Genomic DNA, 21,569 nt, shown 5'->3' on the forward strand with positions numbered 1-21,569 from the left:
ATAACATTGTACAATGGCTACCATAAAATTAAAAATATATATTAGTCATGTTCATATACTGTGTATAACCCAACCACAATTACTGCTTGTCAGACATTACAATGATGAGAAAATAGTCATTATTAAGAATCCAAAACATTCTACTTCTTCAGGAAATCTGTATATAAAACCATTAGATGGGACTACATGTTACTGCCACACCAACACATACTTGTCTTAAAGAGAAAAAGCTAGGTGAGGCTATGTGATTTGTGGATTAGTTTGTAATTTATCATACAATCTTCAGCCTCTATCTGCCTACAGATCTACGCACTCATCCTGGAGAGCAGAAAATTTGCATAAATTGATTCAAACAGTCAGGTTGAACCAGCAAAAGCATTGACAACTTAACCAAAGATGCTTTTAACCAAGAACAAAACTCTTCGCCCTGCCTGGCTTAGTCAACCAGGTCAACTATTAGTCTGCTAGCCTTTTTCTTCCAATGTGGCCACAGGTCACTTCCTCTCATATTTAGTGCCAGGAGAATTATTAACAGCAGTGCCATGAGAAACTGAGCATGCTGAAAGGATCTGATTGTCCAGCCTTAGCCAAATAGCATAGCTGATGGTGTTTCCCTGACTATCAGTTTGCTTTGGTGTTCAGGAATGGCCACCTTTTTGCTTTGGCAACAATGATATCTTATCCTCCCACTTTCACTGGTTCCTTTCCCTAAACCAGGATTATGAATAAAAACCTCCAAAAAACCTAAATGGAAACCTCAAGCACATACAAATATTACAATGGGACACAACCTATTTACATTTAATATTGTAATGTTGCCAATGAGATAATTATGGTATCTAAGATAAGAAGTTTGCCATGGATTATCACTTGTTTTAAATGTAGCACAGCTAATGCATCACAAAAGACCTTAAAATGTAGATAATCCCTCAATAGTTTTCAAAGTTTGACATTTTGCTACTGCTTGTCTCGTCTTGTCATAGAATACCATTTCTTCTTCCTTCGCACAGATTTAATTAGATGATTACTGGGGTTATTACACTGCCTTGTCTACTGTATCACAGTTTCATAATGAAACAAAGCCTCAAGGCAGAGATTTTGATATTAAGTATATTTGTATTAAGCAAGTTCTACAAGTAATTATTTCAGGTCAAGATCAATTATTGATTACCGATTGGGCAGATTGGCAAGGAAAAGAATGTGAACCCAATAATTGACCTATAAAGCGTGACCCGTTCGTGAACTATGTCACACAGACAAATAGATCATATAGACAAACACAAGCATAAGTTAATAACTTTTAGAACCAGCGACCACTAGCACTTTATTATCATTATTGTTATGCTTAAGGTTACATCAAGAGGCCGAAATAAACCATACACGGCTTCTTATTGAAGTATTGTTTTCAGTACTACCAGGACATGTATTTTCTGGATGGCAGATTATAGCTGGGCTCAAAGGATTCACACTGGCTGTAAAGTCTGTCATTTTACGCTCAGGTATAATGGAAATGAGTAACTTTTCTGTAATCCCATTAGCTTTCTGGCTGCTATAAGTTTATCGCATTTCTGGAAAGTCTTCGTGAGAGTCTGTAAACTGTTGGTGGTGTGTTCTTATAGGTGACTATCATTGAACAAACAATTTAATCAAACCAACAGCTAATGTTATTTGCTCGCTCGGTAACAGAGTAAAGTTGTCTGTGTGGAATGTAATTGGATCTGTGACGCATTTCATGTTAGATTACAGTGGGCTCATAATCAAGCACAAGCTACCGGCTGGAATATGGATTGGTAAGTGATTGAAGCATTGATATGGTCCTGTCCGATATCCAATGATCAAATGACATTAACATCAGACCCGATACCAATATAGGATCAGATCAGGCCCATGTAAAATGATTTTGGTACAATGTCTGTGTGCCAATGTCTAATGTCAAGCAACCAAATTAGCACTACTATTAGTAATACAAGCAAAAACTCATTATTCCATCTGCATGTGACAAAGGTCACTTGTCAGATCTATTTTGACCAATACATCCTAATAAATGCACCCCACATTATTCATCAAGTCACAGATGCCTTGAAGTGCTGTGGCAGTACCATCCATTAGTAATTCAGATAAAGAGTCTGTATAATTTTCTCTGTAACAGCAGGTCCAGTGCTTCTGTTGTTTTCATTCATTTTGTTCATCAGAATGAATCTCTGAGGACTCTCTGCCATCTTATGGCCATCTCATCTCCAGCTGGTCCACAGGTGGCTAAGTACACTTTGCTCTTATTTGTCTGGCCTGCCTGTTCAATATTAGCCTTCTCTCTATCTGTGAAACAGCCCCTGATATTGTTATGAGAGAGGAGCATGGAATCAAGAAGAGCAAAAAGGCATTTGGCTGGCATTTCCCACCTTGGCTAAAACCATTTCCTGGTGCATGGGCCAGACTGTTTCATTTCTGTTTGAGCATTGATGATGACACTGTTCCAGGTCTCCACCTGTGTCCTCCTCCTCTGATCAGTGCTGTGGCCATGCTGAGAAAGGATAAGCAACAGCAGGATGCTCTCATCTTTCCCTAGTCTTTCCACGCTGATAAGCATAGAGAGATTATCAGGATTGCAAGGTGTTAGAATCAGTCTTTTATGCCTGACCTAAGATCAATGTACATATGTCTTTTTGACTCTAGTGCTTCAGCACTGGTCATGCATACTCAATCCTTTATGTTGGCATTAAAAACCTTTACTTTACTTTGCAATTACTCACAGGAAATGCTTCAAGAAAACCTCTAGGAAAATAAAGATATCAATAAAGATAGGGTTGTTTTTTTTGTACCACAGATCCCCACCCAGTGCTGTGTTATGAGCCTTATCCATCAGTGCAATGACCTCACAAGGTGAACTATGTTGTATTAAATTTTTTCTAGTGTCTTTTTCACATCTTAAGTGCTTCAGCTCCTGCAGAGTGTTTTAATTTTTTAACAGGTATGCTCAACTTTTCCAAGAAAACAATATATTTTGTCAGTCTTCAACATTTTTCATATACAGGTCATACAGATATGAAATTTTACCCCGATGATTTACTTGATGACTAAATGCTGGTCAAGGTTTGGGGATGTGTACCGTATGTGGTTCCGGCTATTTCATACAAATAAAATCATATTCTCCTGTTATTTTCTAGAGCTGATTGTACATCAACTTTATCCTCACCTAAATGCACCAGCTACACATTTGGTCATACACACATTTCCAAAGGAGTAGCCGCTGCTCATACAAAGCTTTCAGTCAGACACAACAAAATAAAAAGACATACTGTGCAGTGGATATGCATTAACTTTTCAAAATTATCGATGTGCTTCTACTGAAAACAGTGCATTGCTTTTCACACAGTGATTACCTGTCATTAAGACAGTCTACCCTGTCATAGTGACTTGTATCGTCCCATTCTCCTCCCACAAAAACCTCTGCAGTCTCTCCCTCCCCAGTCTCAGGCTGTCGTCAAAAGATAAGCAGTCTGGACTACCACTTAGGTAGAGTGTCAGGATCTCAGTTGATTGCCTATGTGCCTTCATGTAATTTATATAATTTATAGGCAAAAACTGTTAAATTCATGACAATAAACATCCAGCACACACTTGTTTTTAAATTACACTATTGGAAATGGTTTCTCCTTGGATAGCTGTAAATTGATTTTGCATGCTTTGAAAGGTGAGCAGCAAACAAGGTTAAAGTTGACATTATTACAACTTTCTGCAGCCAGGTGCAATATTCTCTGTGCATAATGCTTTCTTTCACTGGTTCTTAAATGTGTTATATTGTGTTTACCATGTCAATTTCATCCATAATGTTTGTTCTTATTGAAAAAAGCACTTGTCTTTTAAATTGATGCATCTCGGTGTCAAATATACAGTACACTGCTTACAGAAATGTCTTCATCACATTCATGCTTTCCTCAAATGTGCTTTCTGTGCAGCTTGCATGGACCCTCTCGCTGTGTTTGCAACTCTTAGCTAGCTTGCTTACAGCTTTGCTAGCTAAGCGCAGCCATTTAAAAAATACAAAAATGCAGTTTTTTTAAAGACCTCAATCAGCAAATGATGACACTGCAAGAGGCAAACGCAATGACACATACAACCTCAGTGACACGTGCTGTGAAACACATGGAGTGGTCTGTCTTTCTTGTCTTTGTAAATGCAAATGACTGCTTTTACTGCAGCGATATCAAAACTGACAAACGTGCAGGACCACTGGACTTGATGTTTGGCCCAGCATTTAGGAGAAGGATTAAAGAAAAGTACATGTTGTTGATGGACATAGGCAGATGGATAGAGGAGAGGATGCAGAAAAAGATGGAGGCAGGGCATGCTCTTGGGGAGTTGGGGGGCTTTGCAGTACCTGGTCCAAATAATGAGGAAGGCCAGCTGGGGCTTTTGGCAAACATATTTAGGACCTAGTGGCAGACCCTGAGCCCCTGAACTAATCCTGTTGCAGGTGATTATGTGGAGAGAATTTGAAAAATAGGCAGAAGACTACACCCGCCACATACCCCCTATATTTCGTGTATGCTGCTCTCTGAGAGAACTGAAATGTTTGAACATGTCTGGTATAAGAAAGTGTTTAATTAGTCCATTTCTGTAACTGAGTTTTCTTTTCAAAAGTTTCATCAAAAACAGTTCAACAAAACAATTCATAAGACATGAATCCAACTTGGTACAATGCCTGTGCCTAAAGTCAAACACAACTGTTATTTCAAAAGTGTTCCAGTCAGCTTGGCCAGATCACTATATGCTCCATGTAATAAACAGTCTTTTTAAAATAAACTGCAATGTTTACCATTCAATGTGTTGCTTTGAAGCTGAATAGGACTAGAAGCATTAGATGCACATGTTTCCAAAACTGCCATTTTATGAGCACCCACACACTGAAATCATCACCTGCCATGTCAATCCATGTCTGTTCAAATTAGCCAATAGAGAGAGGGCTGAAAGAGTCCTTTTTCTGAGGTTCTGTTAAGAACGACTGACCTACTTTAGGTCAAAAGGATTTAAAATTGTAATGCCATTTCTTTTAACAGTCTAATTCAGACTTATTTAGGTGGTAGCATGCAGGTGTGCTTGAAAATCTATTCACTACCTTGCTGTCTTCTTGTCTGATTCTCTAAATGTCACACAACAAAACTCATCATACAAAAACAGATGTATCTTGATTGTGCGAACGATGTGACTGTGACATTGCAGCTCCTTCAAACAGTGTATACTCATTATTAATATTTCAGGCTCAAACTGTATAGTCTGGGTTGGCAATTATAAGCAATTAGCACAAACTATGGAATTAATACAGTCTTCTGTGTGGGTTGCAGTAAAATCAAGGCAAGCCATTTAAGCCCCAGGGGGCCCTAAAATTACTTCTTTTCAGGTTACCTAAAGATATTCAAAAGGCAAATGACAAACCTTTTTTCTTTCTCCTATTTTCTTTCTCTCTGTTTCTAGCTGAGTGGCAGGTACAGCCTGTGACAAACACGGCTTATAACATGATCTAAATCTGTCAGGGCTGATTGCACTGGCCTCATTTGATTTAACAGCTATGTCGAAAAAAAAAAAAAAAAAAAAAAGGCAGCCAGACACCACACCCAGTTTGTGATGAGATTATCAGTGTGATGAAATACGAAATCTACCGCCATATGAGTTTTCACTGCATTGTACAGTAACCTTTATAATCCTGCAGTGGGGGTTTTCAATGCATACAGTTACTGTATACTAATGACATAAAGAGTTTGATGTTTATGTTTATTAGGTTCTGTTTGTGTTTCTATCTGTGACAGGTGATTTCCTGTGATTATTTTTATTGATGATATAGTTTTTGTTTATCCACACATCCCATGTTAGATTTTACATTCCAGTTTCTTAATTTGTATTATCTAATGTTCTTATTTATCCCCAAACATGTCTCCAGTCCACATGATGGTGTTTATGCACTCAAAATCTAGCAGTAAAACTGTAACCACTACTTTGCACACTGGAATATAAATCCAGGTAGCATTTCAGTTCCTCCAAAACCCTGCAGGCCGAGGCAAAGTGGATGCACATACAAGAAGTACAGAGGCATGATTTGTTAGAGTTCCTGTTGAAGTTGTTTTGATTTTCTGCTTTCACTTATTTATGTGTTTGTAATTAAACAATGGCGAGTCACTGTGATCTTAAATTATGCAAGCTGCTCATTTAAGAGGGCAACATGTGTGCTGACAGTGAAGTTACCAAGAGGAACAGTCAACACCAAGTAAGTTCACACTAGAAAAAAATCCTTCTCCTGAGGAAATAGATGAAAACATACAGAACATTTCACTGGTGGTGTTTACTACCGGTGGTGCTGCAGTGTCATAATTTCCTGCTGTTTATCTCATTCAGTATGTAAAATAAAATGTAAATAAATAGTAAATCAATTAACATTTGTCAAACTTTTACTGCTAACAGAAGCAAAATATTAAGCCCCTATACTTGAATGAAATACTATCCCATCAGCTTTAAAATGTAGCACATTGTACCATTACAAATGTATTTTCTTCCAGTAGATCATGGAATTTATCTACTGTGAATACATATTCAATTATCTGAGTGACAGACACACTAAATTTGAATTAAAATTGCAGGTCATGGAACTTAAAAGCAATCTTACAAATTACAAATTAAATAAAACCTATGTTCCTACTGACATTCTTACCCAGTATTATTATCTGGTTGTCAGCAACAAGTACCACCCCATTCAAATCCCATACTGAATGTCTGCAATTTCCCTGAAATTACAACTTGTAATACAAGCATGTAATACAATTTAAGAAAAAAAAAAAAAACAGAAGTACAACACTGATCATTATCAAATGGCCAGAGTCTTTGGTCATACGTTTCACAGAAAGGGCATAATCTGAGATACTTAAAATTAGGCTCATGTTTACTAAAATTATACTGGCAAGAACAGTATACATGGGGGGGGGGTGTTACTTCTTCCATTTCACAGACACAGTGTCACCTATCATCCTTCCTGGAAGTAGCTTAACCACCTAAACATGTTCACAAAGCTAGCTGTCACTCCACTTAGCAAAAATAATCTTTTTCAGACCTCAGCCAACCAAAACTCCCTGCCAAAGCTTTTTACTCAGTGATATTAAGAGGATTTTGTTATGTGACCGTTTGACTTAATTATTTTGGCACATCTTCTTTTATTTTACTTTTGTCTTGTCTGTCAAACCCCCTCTCAAGGCATGTTTTACTCAAACTTAATCGAACTGGGATAGTTTGAAGAAATATAATGAGATTTACAAATGCACTCAATAAGATTTGACCAGAAATGCAGTACAAGTATATGGTCTGCCTGAAGGGGTGAATGACATAATCTGAAAGGTTGTTGTGCACAATCCATTACATGTGCTGTCTATTTTCTTGATGTTTATTGTTTTAGTTGGCTTTCGAATTCAGTTTTATATTCAGTAATGTTAAGACCATGTTTTGCCCTTATTTTCTGCTTCAGTGGAAGCTGCAAGTAAAGGGAGTAGCTTTCTGCTTCCCAACGACAGGATAGTCACATGGAAGTACTGATGATGATGGATGAGATTGAGTCCCACTCCATCCTAAAGTATTTTATGCTTCTTAGAGAAGAGGAAAGAGTAAGTAGCATCCAATAGACACACTGGTCATAACAAGACAAAGTGGAAAATGTAGGGATTTATATAAGAATGATTAGTCTTGGCTGGTAATACGTTTGGTCATTTTGCTTCATGAGGATTCTAAAATTAAAGCTTCGTATGACATCTCATGGATTCAAAATTCATTTTGAGGCATTTATTTCAGTCTCTGCCTCTCTCTATACCTCTCGCTCGCTTTTTCTCCCACTGAACCAAAGGGTCAGTGATTAAATGATGTATTCTTTGGGATGCATCAGCCAGGTGGTGTACAACGCATTTGTTGTGTTAGTCTTCCAGACACGGTCTTACACATGGCAAGCTTCTGATGCAGGAAGGGTCTCAGCTTCTGTGTTCCCATTTATTTATTGTCATCTGCTGGACATGTATTTGTATAGTTTTCCACAAAACACAAACTGGTTTAATTGCTACAACCACCACCAGCTTTCCAAACTCTTCTCTTTGACATCTATTCATGATAATATCCTGCTACAAGGCTCTGAGCACATTTGGTACATGTTTTAAAACAAGACTTTAGACTACAGCATGCAGTTTTCATACGATGGCAGAGATTATTTATTTATTGTTTCAGCAGACTAATATTCCACACTGGCTGTGATGCCAAATACTCCAGGCCTTAATTGTATGTATTATGGGTAGATAAACTGGCTCCACCTTGACAAGCAAACAGATTCACATTTATGATTTTTTTAAGCGCGAGTATTTATTTCAAACAGCCAGCTATGTAGGAGCTACCTGCAGCTAAATGTCTTAAACATTGCCTGTCAGACCAAAGAGGCCATGTTCCTTTGCAGAGAGAGAGTGGGTGAACAAAAGAGCAAAAACCAGGTTTACCATTAGAGTGGCTTTATATAGCATGATAAAAGCGATCAAGAGTCAAATTTGATTCAGATGTGTCATTCTTCCTTTGGAAACATTATTAGCTATTGATAATGTATTAGGTTTGGTAACATTAGTGAACACTGTGATACTTTACAGTGTCTTTAACTGAAAAATCCAAATGTTTCTTTAACTGTTGCAAACAAACAGTGGCTTAAAAAAATCAAGAGTTAACCTACCGCACACTACACTCAAATCATCAATGCTTGTAATGTTTGAAAAATGGATATTTATTATTTAAAATGAAGTCCCAACCTACAAATTTTACCAATTGTGACTTTAATTATTTTCTGGGGATTCAACATGATAGTGCAAAACAGTTGCACATCGTACTGTGCCTTACCACTAGACTACCAATTTATTGTCAACAAATTTCAAGTTTATGATGTATAACAAGCATCCTCATGGTGTATCATGGTGTATCACCCTCCTTTACATAAAATACCAAACATCATTTCCTCTAGCTAATAAAAATAACATGCAGCACACAATAATATCTAATAGCCCATATTAATTTGTAATTGCGTTATGATGCTTTTTTAACGTTCAGCAGTTTGTTTCAAAATGAATTCAGCACTTTCCTTCAAAAAACATCCTTTACCATGTTTTTGCCTGTGCTATTCTCAGTCTTAACATATACTAGTGATTCACTGGACATCTCACAGGCTGACACTGCCCTGACAGTTTTGCTGGCAGACCTTTGATTTACTATACAACATGCATCCTCTGTAGCTGCTTTTATTGTTTAGTTAGATGCATCTCAGCACATTTTTATTCATCTTTCTTTTTACTGTCAAGTCTTGATATGTGCTAAAAACATGAAGCTTCTTCCCTGTTATTACATGCTGTTATTACATGTTATTACATGTTATGCATGATTCTGGAGCTGTTAAAGGGTGCAAATGATTTATATGAGACAAACATTTATAATAACAGTGATATATACTGTCTGCAGAAAATGTAGATATTAGACCATATCACTTGCCTTATCTAAAAGCCTGGTTTAATACCTACGTAATCCTCCACAGAATGGATATGATTTAACTGATTACAATTTTTAGATATCTGAAATATACCAGAAAATATAAAACAATGCAACATGGTTGAATATTACAGCAGGTTATTATTATTATCATTTTTACATCATTCCACGCTTTGATAAATTAGTAGTAGATTACACTGAAAAGACACTATTGAAGGGCAACATATAATTAGCTGATTATAACAGAAGTACAGTTAACTCATGAAGAAATCTCTATATTATTGTCGAATGAAATATAATAATGGTATCTGATTTTATTAGCATATATTTATTAAATTTTCCTTCTACTTCTTTTGATATGCAACTCACCAGGCTGTAGAAAGAGGAAAAAAGAAAGTATTCATAAATTTTGTGGGAAATTGAGCTGGAGAACTCCCAAATTGGACCACATGAAAGCATAAAGCAAATCTTTGTAGTTACTGTACCCTGTATAAAAGTTGTTTTTTAGAGCCCTAGTGTGTGTCATTATGGCTAATTTCACAGCAATATTCCTAAAATCCATTTCCTACAATTATCCTACAAATAATTTCCTACAAATATCACTATTTTACAAAGCATAAAACTGTTGCATTTCTAAACATTATACGTGTTATGTTGCCAAGAGGCGTTTCTTTTTTTCTGTAGGTACAACCTACAATTTTCTTTCTTGTCTCCATAAATGGCAACATAATGGTGGAGATGCTCCCTGTTTCAGCTCTGTGTATCTCTAAGCGTGCAGCTGCCGCCGCCCTGGAAGCTCCAAATAATCCTGCATTCTGGCAGAGCACTATAGCCTAAAAAAATGGGCAGCACATTATCTTAGCTAACAACATATTTCCTTGTCAAGGGCAATTTGGCAGTAGGCTTGATGTTTAAGGACTCATAATAATTCGAATAGCATCAGCTAAACACCGCTCCACAAGCATGCACAGGCGCGCGCACACAAACACACACACCCTACCGCACACAACGTGGTCTGTGATTGATTAGCACAGTGGCACTGGTACAATAGCTCGAAGAGGGTGCAATCCTTAAATAGAAGGTTTGAAGGAATAGCAAGGCAAGCCAAGAATTCTGATCAGCTGCAAGAAAACTGTTTTGGATACTGTTCAAGTACTAACACACAACCCTCAGAAATTAAAAAAAAAAAAATTAATTAATAAGAACCGTTTTCTCTGTCTACACATGAACCAGTATCTTACCTAGCAATGTCTATGCGGTCCTCAAGCCTGAGTAAGAATGAGATTGGTTGATATTGATACATCAATACTGTACTTACTATTTCTCAGTGAACCGATGTAAGCGCACCACCAACTGCACAGGAGCTTCTTACTACCAATCAGGAAAACACTAACAATGTAGAAGTAGTTCTCAGCTTTGAGCACTGAGTGCGTGGAAATGAAAGGACTAACATTCAAAAAAGGAAATACACTCAGAACATTTTTAGGCCTCAAGGAAACACACATTGTGTGGTTTCTATTCATATTACTCCACAGGGTACTTTTAAACATAGATGGTGTCCATTCACTGTCCACACCACAATGTTTTTTCACATTTTCTGGCTTAAAATAAAACCTTTCTAAAGAGTTTTACTCAGGTGACAGGTGCCATTGTTGGGTTTCAAACTGACGATTGAACATATTCTGTTTTTTTAAATCTGTTTCAAGCAGACCAACAAATCCATCCTCTCAATCCCTGTCAGCTGATAATAGAAGTACCACAGCAAATTACAGGAGGCATAAGAGTAAAAAGCTGCTATCAACAGTCCTCACTGTGAAATACAAGCCAACTCCCTTATCTGATAAATATTTTGCACAATTTGACAGAAAATGCATATTTCAAAATCTGGAGTGTGCAATGCATTCCTTGAACAAAGTGCAAGGCAACTCATGTGATTTCACAGAAAACTGCTTGGACAAGTGGAAAATCGCATCGCTTCTCCCAGCGACTCCCTCTCCTCCTCTCAGTCATCCACCATTAGGCCTGCACAGTCGCAAAACCTGTTGGCAGTCTAAGCCATGCCGGTACCTGCTGAAATGTAACTAAGACAAAGCTCTTTTATCTGCCCTGCTAGTCTGCTGTCCTCAGCACACAATTTACTATTCAGTCATTGAACAGATGCTCTTATCCAGACAGAGACATAATAAGTGCATTCAAATACTGAGGTGGCTGCGACGGCCTCATATTTCCTGTGTGTCCTCCCAGCTTTGTCAGATGTGAAGGACATAGGGCACTGGTGCTGGAGGTCACAGGAGACCTGTCTGGATGGCAGACTGTAGAGATGACTTACTTTATGACTCCCACTTTGGATTTCTCTCCCTCGTCACCTCTATTTTTCTCTGCCTCTCCCTCACTCTCGTTCTCGCTGGATTTCTCATTTCCTATGTTTTTTCTACTTGTATGCCACATTACATTTTGAAGGTGAATCCCATAAATACTGAAATTACTTTGGAGAATAAATTACTCACTAGGGCATTTTTTGGGGCATGATTACCATTGCATGGAGTCCCTAGCTTCATTTTGTATTGGCAGTGTCTACCGGTGGAAATACTTAAAGCAACTTCATACATTCTGACGAGGCTAACGGTCTATTTTCTTTAAAAAATATTAACTTGAAACAAAGGACAAATGAAATAACTGATTTATTAATCCCTTTAATCATTTTCAGATTTACTCTCCACGTCTCATGACTCTAATTCCGTCGCAATTTTTATCTAAGAAAACAGGCCTGGGAAATTAATCTCCTGAAGAGCCTTGACAGGGTCATGTCCAGACCCACAGATATTCCCAGCAGATGCTCACTCTGTGCCTGTATGTGACTGTGTGTGCGCATTGTGTGTCATTGTGTGTCAGCATTTATAGTGTATGTGTGTCTTTAAATATGCATGAATGTGTTAACCACACTTAGTTTTTAGTTTTGCATTTCACACTTAGAGTATCTCAGTTCATTATTTAAATCTTTAAATGTTTCTGGTAGAAATGGAAATAATGTCTAAATACTGGCCAGGTTCATAGCATGAATGTGGTGCAGCAGCAAAAGTAACATTACATTAATTGCATAGTATAATAACATGTTAATATGTAAACGTGTGGACTTTATGTCCTCTGGAGGCTTTTCACCGGTAAAAAGCTTTGCACTCAGGCAGCCATTGTTTTCATATAGTTACAGTGATGGTACAAATTTTAGATGCAATATCTGAACAATGACTACAATTTAATGTTGTACAATTATCACATGGAGGCTACTGGCCTTAACTAAAGCAGTTGCCAAGGCACGCAATTACTCAGGCTGTCTTCCGAATGAAGCGCACACAGACACTGCAAATGTAAGACAATCTGTGACTGGTGGCTAAAAAGACAGGATTTGGCACCATCTAACATTTATATATCCTCTGCCTTCCTGCTACCAATGCACACTTCCATGATGACATGTCAACAAGCGCCCACACATGACAAGCACACCATCTTTGTGTGGGCGCATTAAGAGTGTCAGGAGAAGAATATCAAGCTACACCCCTACCAACTCCCTACCCTCGATCCATCCTCTTGAGTGATGGCGTCCCTGTGATTCAAGCAATTCCAATTTTATAATAAAGCTGGAGCTGAGATTCAGAAACAGCTGCTGAAAAGGTGATATATCACAATCTAACTTGCACAAACAATGCTGGTGTGCGACTTCTGTTTTAGTTTGAGAACATGAATGCTAGTCCTGGTAGCTGAAATGTCTAGCAGTGCTTTTTGATGCTCACAATGCTGTTCTCCACTATTGAGTTTAAAATGTGAGTGGGCGTGAAAATTAAGCAGCATTTTAAAATTCAGCTGATTGTTCCAAACACTTTACAAACAAAATAATATTACTAAAAAGGTTTTTGATCTAGAAATCCTCTGAAAATATCTTTTGGTCAGGAACCTGATACCTGACAATTTCTGTAAAGAGTATATTTCACTTCTACTAATACCCTTTTGAAATAAGTATGATGACATAATTTATAGTGATGAGTAAATTAGTTGATGTGAAATTAAAAACATCAAAATATTTGATTTTCATTTCCATCCCTCTCTGCCCATCAAGAAACCTTTTATGATTTATTTAAATGAAATTGTTAGAGCCTGTGCAAGGCACAAGTGCTGTTTCATTGGTTTTGGGCCAAGTTTTCCCCACCCATACACAACACACATAACCACCAACACCCCCTACACACAGCCTCTCTGCAGGCATGCCAGAATGGAGCAGTGCTTTCACCATACAGAGCAAAGGAGGGCCAAACGGCAAGTAGGGCAGCGGGAGCACAACCTGTCGGGGAACTCTGCTGCCAAGCCTCAAATAACATTTGGAGGTAGCCTTGACTGAAAGTGACTTTCAAAGTTTTATCTTAGTATTGCAAAGGCACATATCCAGATGAACTGTGTACAAAAATCACACAAGGTTTTTCCAAGGCACTTTCTTCCTTTTTCAGCTGAGTCTTATGTGGGCATAAATTCCAAAGTGAAATGACTGAAAAGTCAGTTAATATCCTCTAAAGCTATTACATAATAAATGTATATTACACTCTAATACCAACATCTTAAAAATATATATATTTGACTCTAATACCAACATCTTAAAAATATATATATCTGTAAGATGTTGGTATTAGAGTGTAATTAAGCAGCTCAGACAATGGATTTTATACAATATCAACAAGCTACTTGGTCACAAACCAAAGTATTGAACACAAATCTTTTTCTAGATGACAAGCTATCATATCACCAAAGTGACTAGAGTTCATCCTGAGGGGAACATTAATGTCAGAACCAGATTTCATGATTTCAAAATCACAAATATTCACTGCAAAGTGAATCTACAGGAGATGTATTAAGGATACACTGAGTGGGAATTATGTATATTTGCCCAAATATCGCCCTGATCTATCTTTTAGCTTTTCAGACACTTCATTGCCGTGCCGTGACCTCCTTATGGTGCTACATAAAACATCAGCAACTCACCAATATAATTCTGATTCATCTTTCATTTATGGCAAATGGTGTGACCCTTTTTTGAAATGGTGGTACTAGATGAAAAACCAACAGGTCACTAAATTTAGTAAAATTAGTCCCCCGGGGACCATGAATGTTTGTACAAAAATTCATGACTACCCAGCCAATAGTCGAGATATATTAACTTGGAATGACCTACATACATACACTGCCACTGAGTGAGGCCATTATTGCAGATAAGAACAGGAAAAAGGTAACAAAAGAATGAATGAATGAATAAATTATAATCTACATTTTATTGTGTATTCAGTTCAATTTGTATTTAATATTGGTTCTTTCATCTAAAGCATGCCTCCATGGATGTCCCACACTACTTCTACAGTTCATCAAGTGTGCAAATTACTGCTATTGTGATGCCTTTTCTTTCCCTGTGGCCTCACCCAGAGAATGTGATGAGAGTCTATCTGATTTCAGCTGTAACTGCAGTGGCCAGAAAACCACCACCAAGTCATCAATCAACCTCAGTTCATTGGAGGTTTGATTGAATTTCATCATTTCCTTTAGTCTGAGAAGTTTTGAAGGTCAATGAACCTGGTTTTTTGTGAGAAGGTATTAGTCAAATGCAAAAAATGATAGAAAAGCATGAACTAAAATCTTCCATTTCCTCCACTCTGTTTACACCATCTTTTCAAAACATAAATTGATGAAAATATTAACATAGTATATGACTTCCTGTTCTTATTATTACGAAAAAAAAAATAAGAGAAAAACAATAAATGCTTAACAGGAGCCACAACGGGACAATACACAGCAATAACTGATATGTAATTGTAAAATAAAAATGTCCACAGTTACACAGTGTTTCACAGAGATGCTTTGAATGCCAATATATCACTATAGCGTCCAGACACAAATAATGTCTATATAAACCCACAGTGGAGATATTTTCACCTCACAACAGAGCCCATAACTGCTATTTTCACCTCACAGCAGAGACTGTTACTGCTATTAAAGCAAAACATAGGCGTGTGTTCCTTTATAACTCTTGATTTGCTTTTTAGATGTTTTACTACTGATCTCACCTTCTTCTCATATAAAACACTGGAGTCTTTTAATATTTTGTAATAGTTCTTAAATATTCAGTGTCGCCCTTGCCTTTGTTACTGATATCACTGAATACATTATATGTCATTATGTTGGTGATACCGATGAGGTTTTTGCAAAATCCTGTCTATGTATTGTACTGTAGAGAAATAATGAATAGTTTCCCCAATAACAAATGTTTGTGATGTCTTCTTTCCACTTTTCGGTGAACTGATTGTCCAAATCAGACGGAGGTGCGGAAAGAGCAAACTAAAATGATATTAATAGAAACATAATCTCCTCTTTCATCTTTAATCTTTCACCGTCACATCAGAGCAACACAGCACTCATCATCTTCTTAATTAGCTGTCATAATATGGCCGAGAGGAGTTCCAAAAAGGATGCTTCCCTTGACACAGGACAATAGAGAAAATGGGAAGGGTGGTTTCTAGGATATTTCACAAGTGTTTTCCCTTATAGTCTCTTTTAGGGCCACAGTCCTCTTGGGTGCTAGCTGAATCTACCCTAGCTGGAAATGGAAAAGGCGAAAAGGTGAAGCTTCAGTGGATACACAATACATCACATATGACAGATGGCTGGTCATGTCCCAGTGCCAATAGTCTCTTTAGTTATTTGTTGCTCTGTAGGTAAGCTCAAGCACACAATGACACCAATAAAAGGCTAAAATAATAATAAGAGCAGTCTAAAACAATGAATGAACGTAATAAATTATTTTGTCTCTCTTTGCTCATGTATATCTCACGTTTTGTGTAACTATAACTTAGGCAGTCTGGTCTTAGACGGTCTAGTCTTTTTGCCCAAGTTTAACTACCAGTCATAAACATAATTTTATCAACAAATACCACTTTATAGTTTTGCATATGGTAGCATGGTGTATTGCATAGGTCATAATGAATGTTCATTTTATTCAACATTTTAATAATTTGGGTTAATACAAACTGCAACAGGATCAATCACTTGGTTCAAAGCTGACATGTACTTTAAACGCTCAATTTGTACAAAGGGCATGGTCCCTGTGGTTTCACTGGTCTTTGTACATAACAATTTAGTAGCAAGTTCCTGATGTACAGGTGCTGGAATTCACATGTTTGAAGGGCCTCTCCGTTACTGGGTTCAGACCATTTTTTCTGCCTCATTTACAGCCTGATTAGAATTTGTGTGGCAGCAGAGGCCAGCCTCTAATTCTCTCTCATAATGAATTAGTGTCACAATTAGTAAGAGGGCTAACCTTCTTATTGCACAAAGTAGGAATATGTGTCCCTCTACTTTTTGTGGTCTTTGTATGATTTGTATGTTTTGTATGCATGTGGGTGCAAATTGAAAGTGTTTTTGTGCAGGGTCCTTGTGCATAATTTCCCATTTCACCAGTAATTGTTGCTAATGACGTGTCTAGTATTCTATTTGCCAGTGGATTGAGCACTTCTATGAAGTCTGTCCTGAAGTTCTCTTTTCAGTGCACTTAGCTCCCTTTACCAATTTATACCTAGGTATACATTCTTACTATGCAAGAAATACCTTCCCTATCAAATATTACAGCAGCCTGAATACAAGCTATTACACAGGGTTAATATAGTAACTATTGCCCACCTGTAGCTGATGGAAATTTGCTGGAAGAGAATGCATAACACTTAATAGAATAGCTACTGCTGCACAGTGAAGTTCCTTTACAGTGAAAGCATCGGTGGCTTCTGCATTGGGCTTCCAAACCTCAAACTGAAGTTAAAGCACCATTGTTGAGTTTATTACTCATTAGCTAAGGAGTTAAGAAAAAGTTTTCTTGTTATAACCATCTTTAATTGGGCATAAGGCAAATAGTTATGTAGACTTTAGATTGACTAGGAAGTGATTTTCCTTTTCCCAATTAGCATTCAGCTGTAAAGCAAATACTGTAAGTCATGTTTGTTATCTAATACTAGAGACCCTTTTGATTTGTGGAGAGAACATGATCTTTGTTTTCTCCCTGTAAATTCATCTGAAATGGTGTTCCATTTTTGCACCAGGATTATTATAACCATCAGTATGTGCATTTGAATCAAACTGATCAGTGCAGCGCATGTTTTGGAAATATGAGGCGATTCTGCTCAGTGAGGCACTTGAAGTTCATAAATATGAATAAAAAATACAGTACCTGTAAATGTCTGGTATATTACTAAAAAAGCCCACACACAGATTGATTTTAAAGATGTGAAACTGAAGGCCAGTGGCATCCCATATTTGTGTTACACAGAAGACATATTATACCACAGTATATTTTTAATATAATATATAATCGGAATTCAAATCTATATGCTTTAATTATGTGAGAAGTTCAGAAATTAAATACATATTCCAAATCTTTAAATTTAGATTTAAAGGATTGTTGTGTCTGTGAGACCATCCTGCAACAAACCACAGTAAACAATAATTTGGCCTCCAAATGGCTACAGCAATATTTTGCAAATTGATATTAAACTGGGGCAAAAGATGTTTAAAGGAGTTTAAAGAGATCCTTCAGTGAATCCCCTTGGTCTCAGTTATGTATTAAATCACTGAACTCAATATCACATCTGTTCTCTGAATGTACATTGTTTGGAGTACCTTACTAATGTTATCTGGGTTCAGAAATAATACTGTTTAAGAACTAAAACTTTTAAAAAGCATAAAAGTTCTTTCAGGATGTAAAACTGTAGCTGTATATACACATTACTGACTTGCTATTTATATAAATTCCACAGTTGTTTCATAAATTATTCTGTGCTGTGCTTATAAATAAAGAGGAGACAGATATTCAATTATAAATTTGCTAGACTGAAAACTTAATGCTCCCAGGAATTTTACCAACCATATTGGACCTGACATTAACAAGGTCAATATTCAAACAATAGTTTTTGTAGGATTTATGCATAAGATGTACTATGGCTACAGATGAATTTGTATGAAAATGATGTATAAATCGCTGGTTCATGAAGGTAAGAATACCTTTTAATGTTGAATGGTGAAAAAAAAAATTGCACATTTGATTTTGTCATTTAGCTTTACCTGATTTAAAGTTAAAAAAGGAAGTCATGGAATTAAACAACAAGTTAATGCTTCAATTTCTCTAGCAATCTTCATGTGAATTGACACCTGACACCTCCTCAGCAGTTTTGCTATTCAAGGTGAGAGGAGATATCACTCACACTGGCTTGCTACACATTGTAGGATACTGGCAAACTGATACTGGCCAATGATAGAACTGAATTATTGTATGCTATGAAATTACTTTTCACTAGCAGTCATTTCAATCACCACCTTGTTATGTTCGTACAAATGTACATTCACCCCAACTTGGAAAAAAAGCCTGCTCATTCACTGCATGTAGATATGGGAATGGCGTGTAAATGAAAATGTTATTGAATGATTGATATGGCCCCACTGGAATATTCAGTCACATGTTTTGACTAATGAAAATGGACAGAATATAAATAGGTAGGTTTGTGTAAGAGGTAGTCGTGACAGCTTATTATTATATGAAAAACTGGGGTGCTTTTATATTAAGGATGGTGTCAGGACATGAACTCCCTGTGCCATAAGCACATGGCTGTCTCCAACTCCAAATTTAAATTTTACTGCTTAAAAGAGAATTCACTCAATACAGGTTATCTGTGCTAGCTACAACTTCGGTATTACTCTGAATAAAAGTACATGACACTGAAATTAAGTCTCAAATTGGTGGTATGATGAGTAACTAAACCCACAACCTACTGCGGATGTACCCAACTGCTCAGGTAATGATCCACCACAATACTTGAGTCCTGTAACAAACACTGAAGCTTGTGGTGCTCAGTTTTTTGTGGTTATGTCAGGTGTTGGATCATCTTCAGTAGCTTTAGGAGTCTTTGTGCAGATGCTGCACTCTAGTTACTAATAAATTGGCATGACAGTAGCATATCGTTTGCTAATGGAAGTAAGAATACCTTGAAATGTGTAGGGTCATTTGAAAAAAATGTAAATGTAGAATTTCACCTTTTATTTTTGCAACATTATAAGCTCAACAAATAAGTCATGCTGCAGCACAGAAACAACATTTTAGCCTACAAGTAATTTTTTTAGCACTGACACGATTGCATACTTTTAAATTTTAAATATTTATGAAATGAGTGAATAAATTGTTTACAGTAGATGCAATAGTATATACTTTAGTTCATAACACACACACATACACATATATATATATATATATATATATATATATATATATATATATATATATATATATATATATGCACAAATCTGTCTGAAATAATAAGGAGGCACACATCTGTTTGAAATAATAAAAGGTAAAGGCTGTGTCAATCAGTAATCCATATAATAAAATGAAGTGGCTCAGATGAGATCATTACTGGTCTCCATCTTTAGTTGACTTCTCTCTGCCAATACCGCAGAACACTCAAAGTGCATATCTAGCATATCTAATTAACATAATGACAGTATCACATAAGACCCTCTTAGAACAAATGTCTCCTTTGTTATCATATAATAATTTTACAAGAGAATGAGGCTGACTGCCAGCTGGGGACATCAGTGCCAGTAAATCAGGCCTCACATGAATGCTGTGTATCTGGCAGAGGCACTGTTCTTTTTTCCACATACAGCTGCTAACTGACTACTAGTAGTCCAGTCTGTACAACTGAAAACATTTCCTTTTTCACTTTCTTCATGTTCTTTTTCTTACCTCTTGTATATTTTCTAACAATTGTTACATGTCATATCGAAATGAACATACAAAGTAACATAAAATTCAGAAGTTTTACTCTACCTAAAGTTTGACATCTGGTCTCTAGTTTGACTTCCACATACAATTTCAACACTTTGATGTAGGCGGCTAAAGCCTGTGATTAACTGTTTAGTCTCTCTCTGAACCTCACCTCCAGCCCAGACTTCTGGTTTGAAACCTAAACAAACAGTGGCTACAGGAGTGTGGCTACAAACAGAGGGCATGATGTTCCTCCACAGGGTGGCTGGCTTTAGTCTGCATAATGATGTGAGGGCTTTCACGAGTGAGGAGGAGGAGGACCTGCTAGCTGAACTGTTACTCCTCCACAGAAACAGGATGCAGAAAGAGAAGTGGTTCAGGCGCCTGGTACGATTTCCCTGGATGCCTCCCTCTGGAGCTGCTCGAGGGACACCTAGCTCAGGTGAGAGCTGGAGGAATTTGAAAAAGCAATGCCTAGCTGCTGTGTTAGAGATGACTTGGTACAAGAAAAAAAAAAAAAAAAAAAAAAAAATAGCCATTTGTTTTTCTACCTCGCCATACTACAAAAAGTATGTGTTTAGATGCAGTTAAACTCAAATGAACATCAGCAAAATTACCATCTTCCTGTGTGATTGTTTTCCCATGTGTCAAGTTGCCCTCTCTTTAATGCATTTTACACAGCAATATGCATATTACACAACCATGAACCCAGTAGACTTATTGTGTAAGGTGCTCTTTATTTTTATTTTATAAGAGCAAGCATAATTTAAATAAATACATTTGAGGTCCAGTGTATTGTCTGGTATCAGTTAGAAAGTGGATATGATAAAATGCTCATTTTTCCCCATTCCCTTTTGGAAAAAAATGCTGACTCAATATTTTCAAGATAATAAATTAAGAGTCCACAAAGTCCATATAGTCAGCATGAAACCAGTGAAATCGCATGTTTACAACAAACTGCTATATTTTTTGATTCATTTACTGAAGTTCTTAATGTGCCTAAAATGTGTTTAATGTGATGCATTACACTGATCTAGTAAACCACCAAACGAGATTACATGGAACTCTGAAATTTTCAATAAACACCAGGTAAATGCGGCCTGTTGTAGGATAGCTGAGTATTTCATTATCATTTTGTTTGTGTATTTGCTGCTATTCACAGTTCATCATCGAGGTGATAAAGACATCACTATTAAGA

Source organism: Mastacembelus armatus, chromosome 10, assembly GCF_900324485.2.
Source record: "Mastacembelus armatus chromosome 10, fMasArm1.2, whole genome shotgun sequence".
NCBI lineage: Eukaryota > Metazoa > Chordata > Actinopteri > Synbranchiformes > Mastacembelidae > Mastacembelus > Mastacembelus armatus.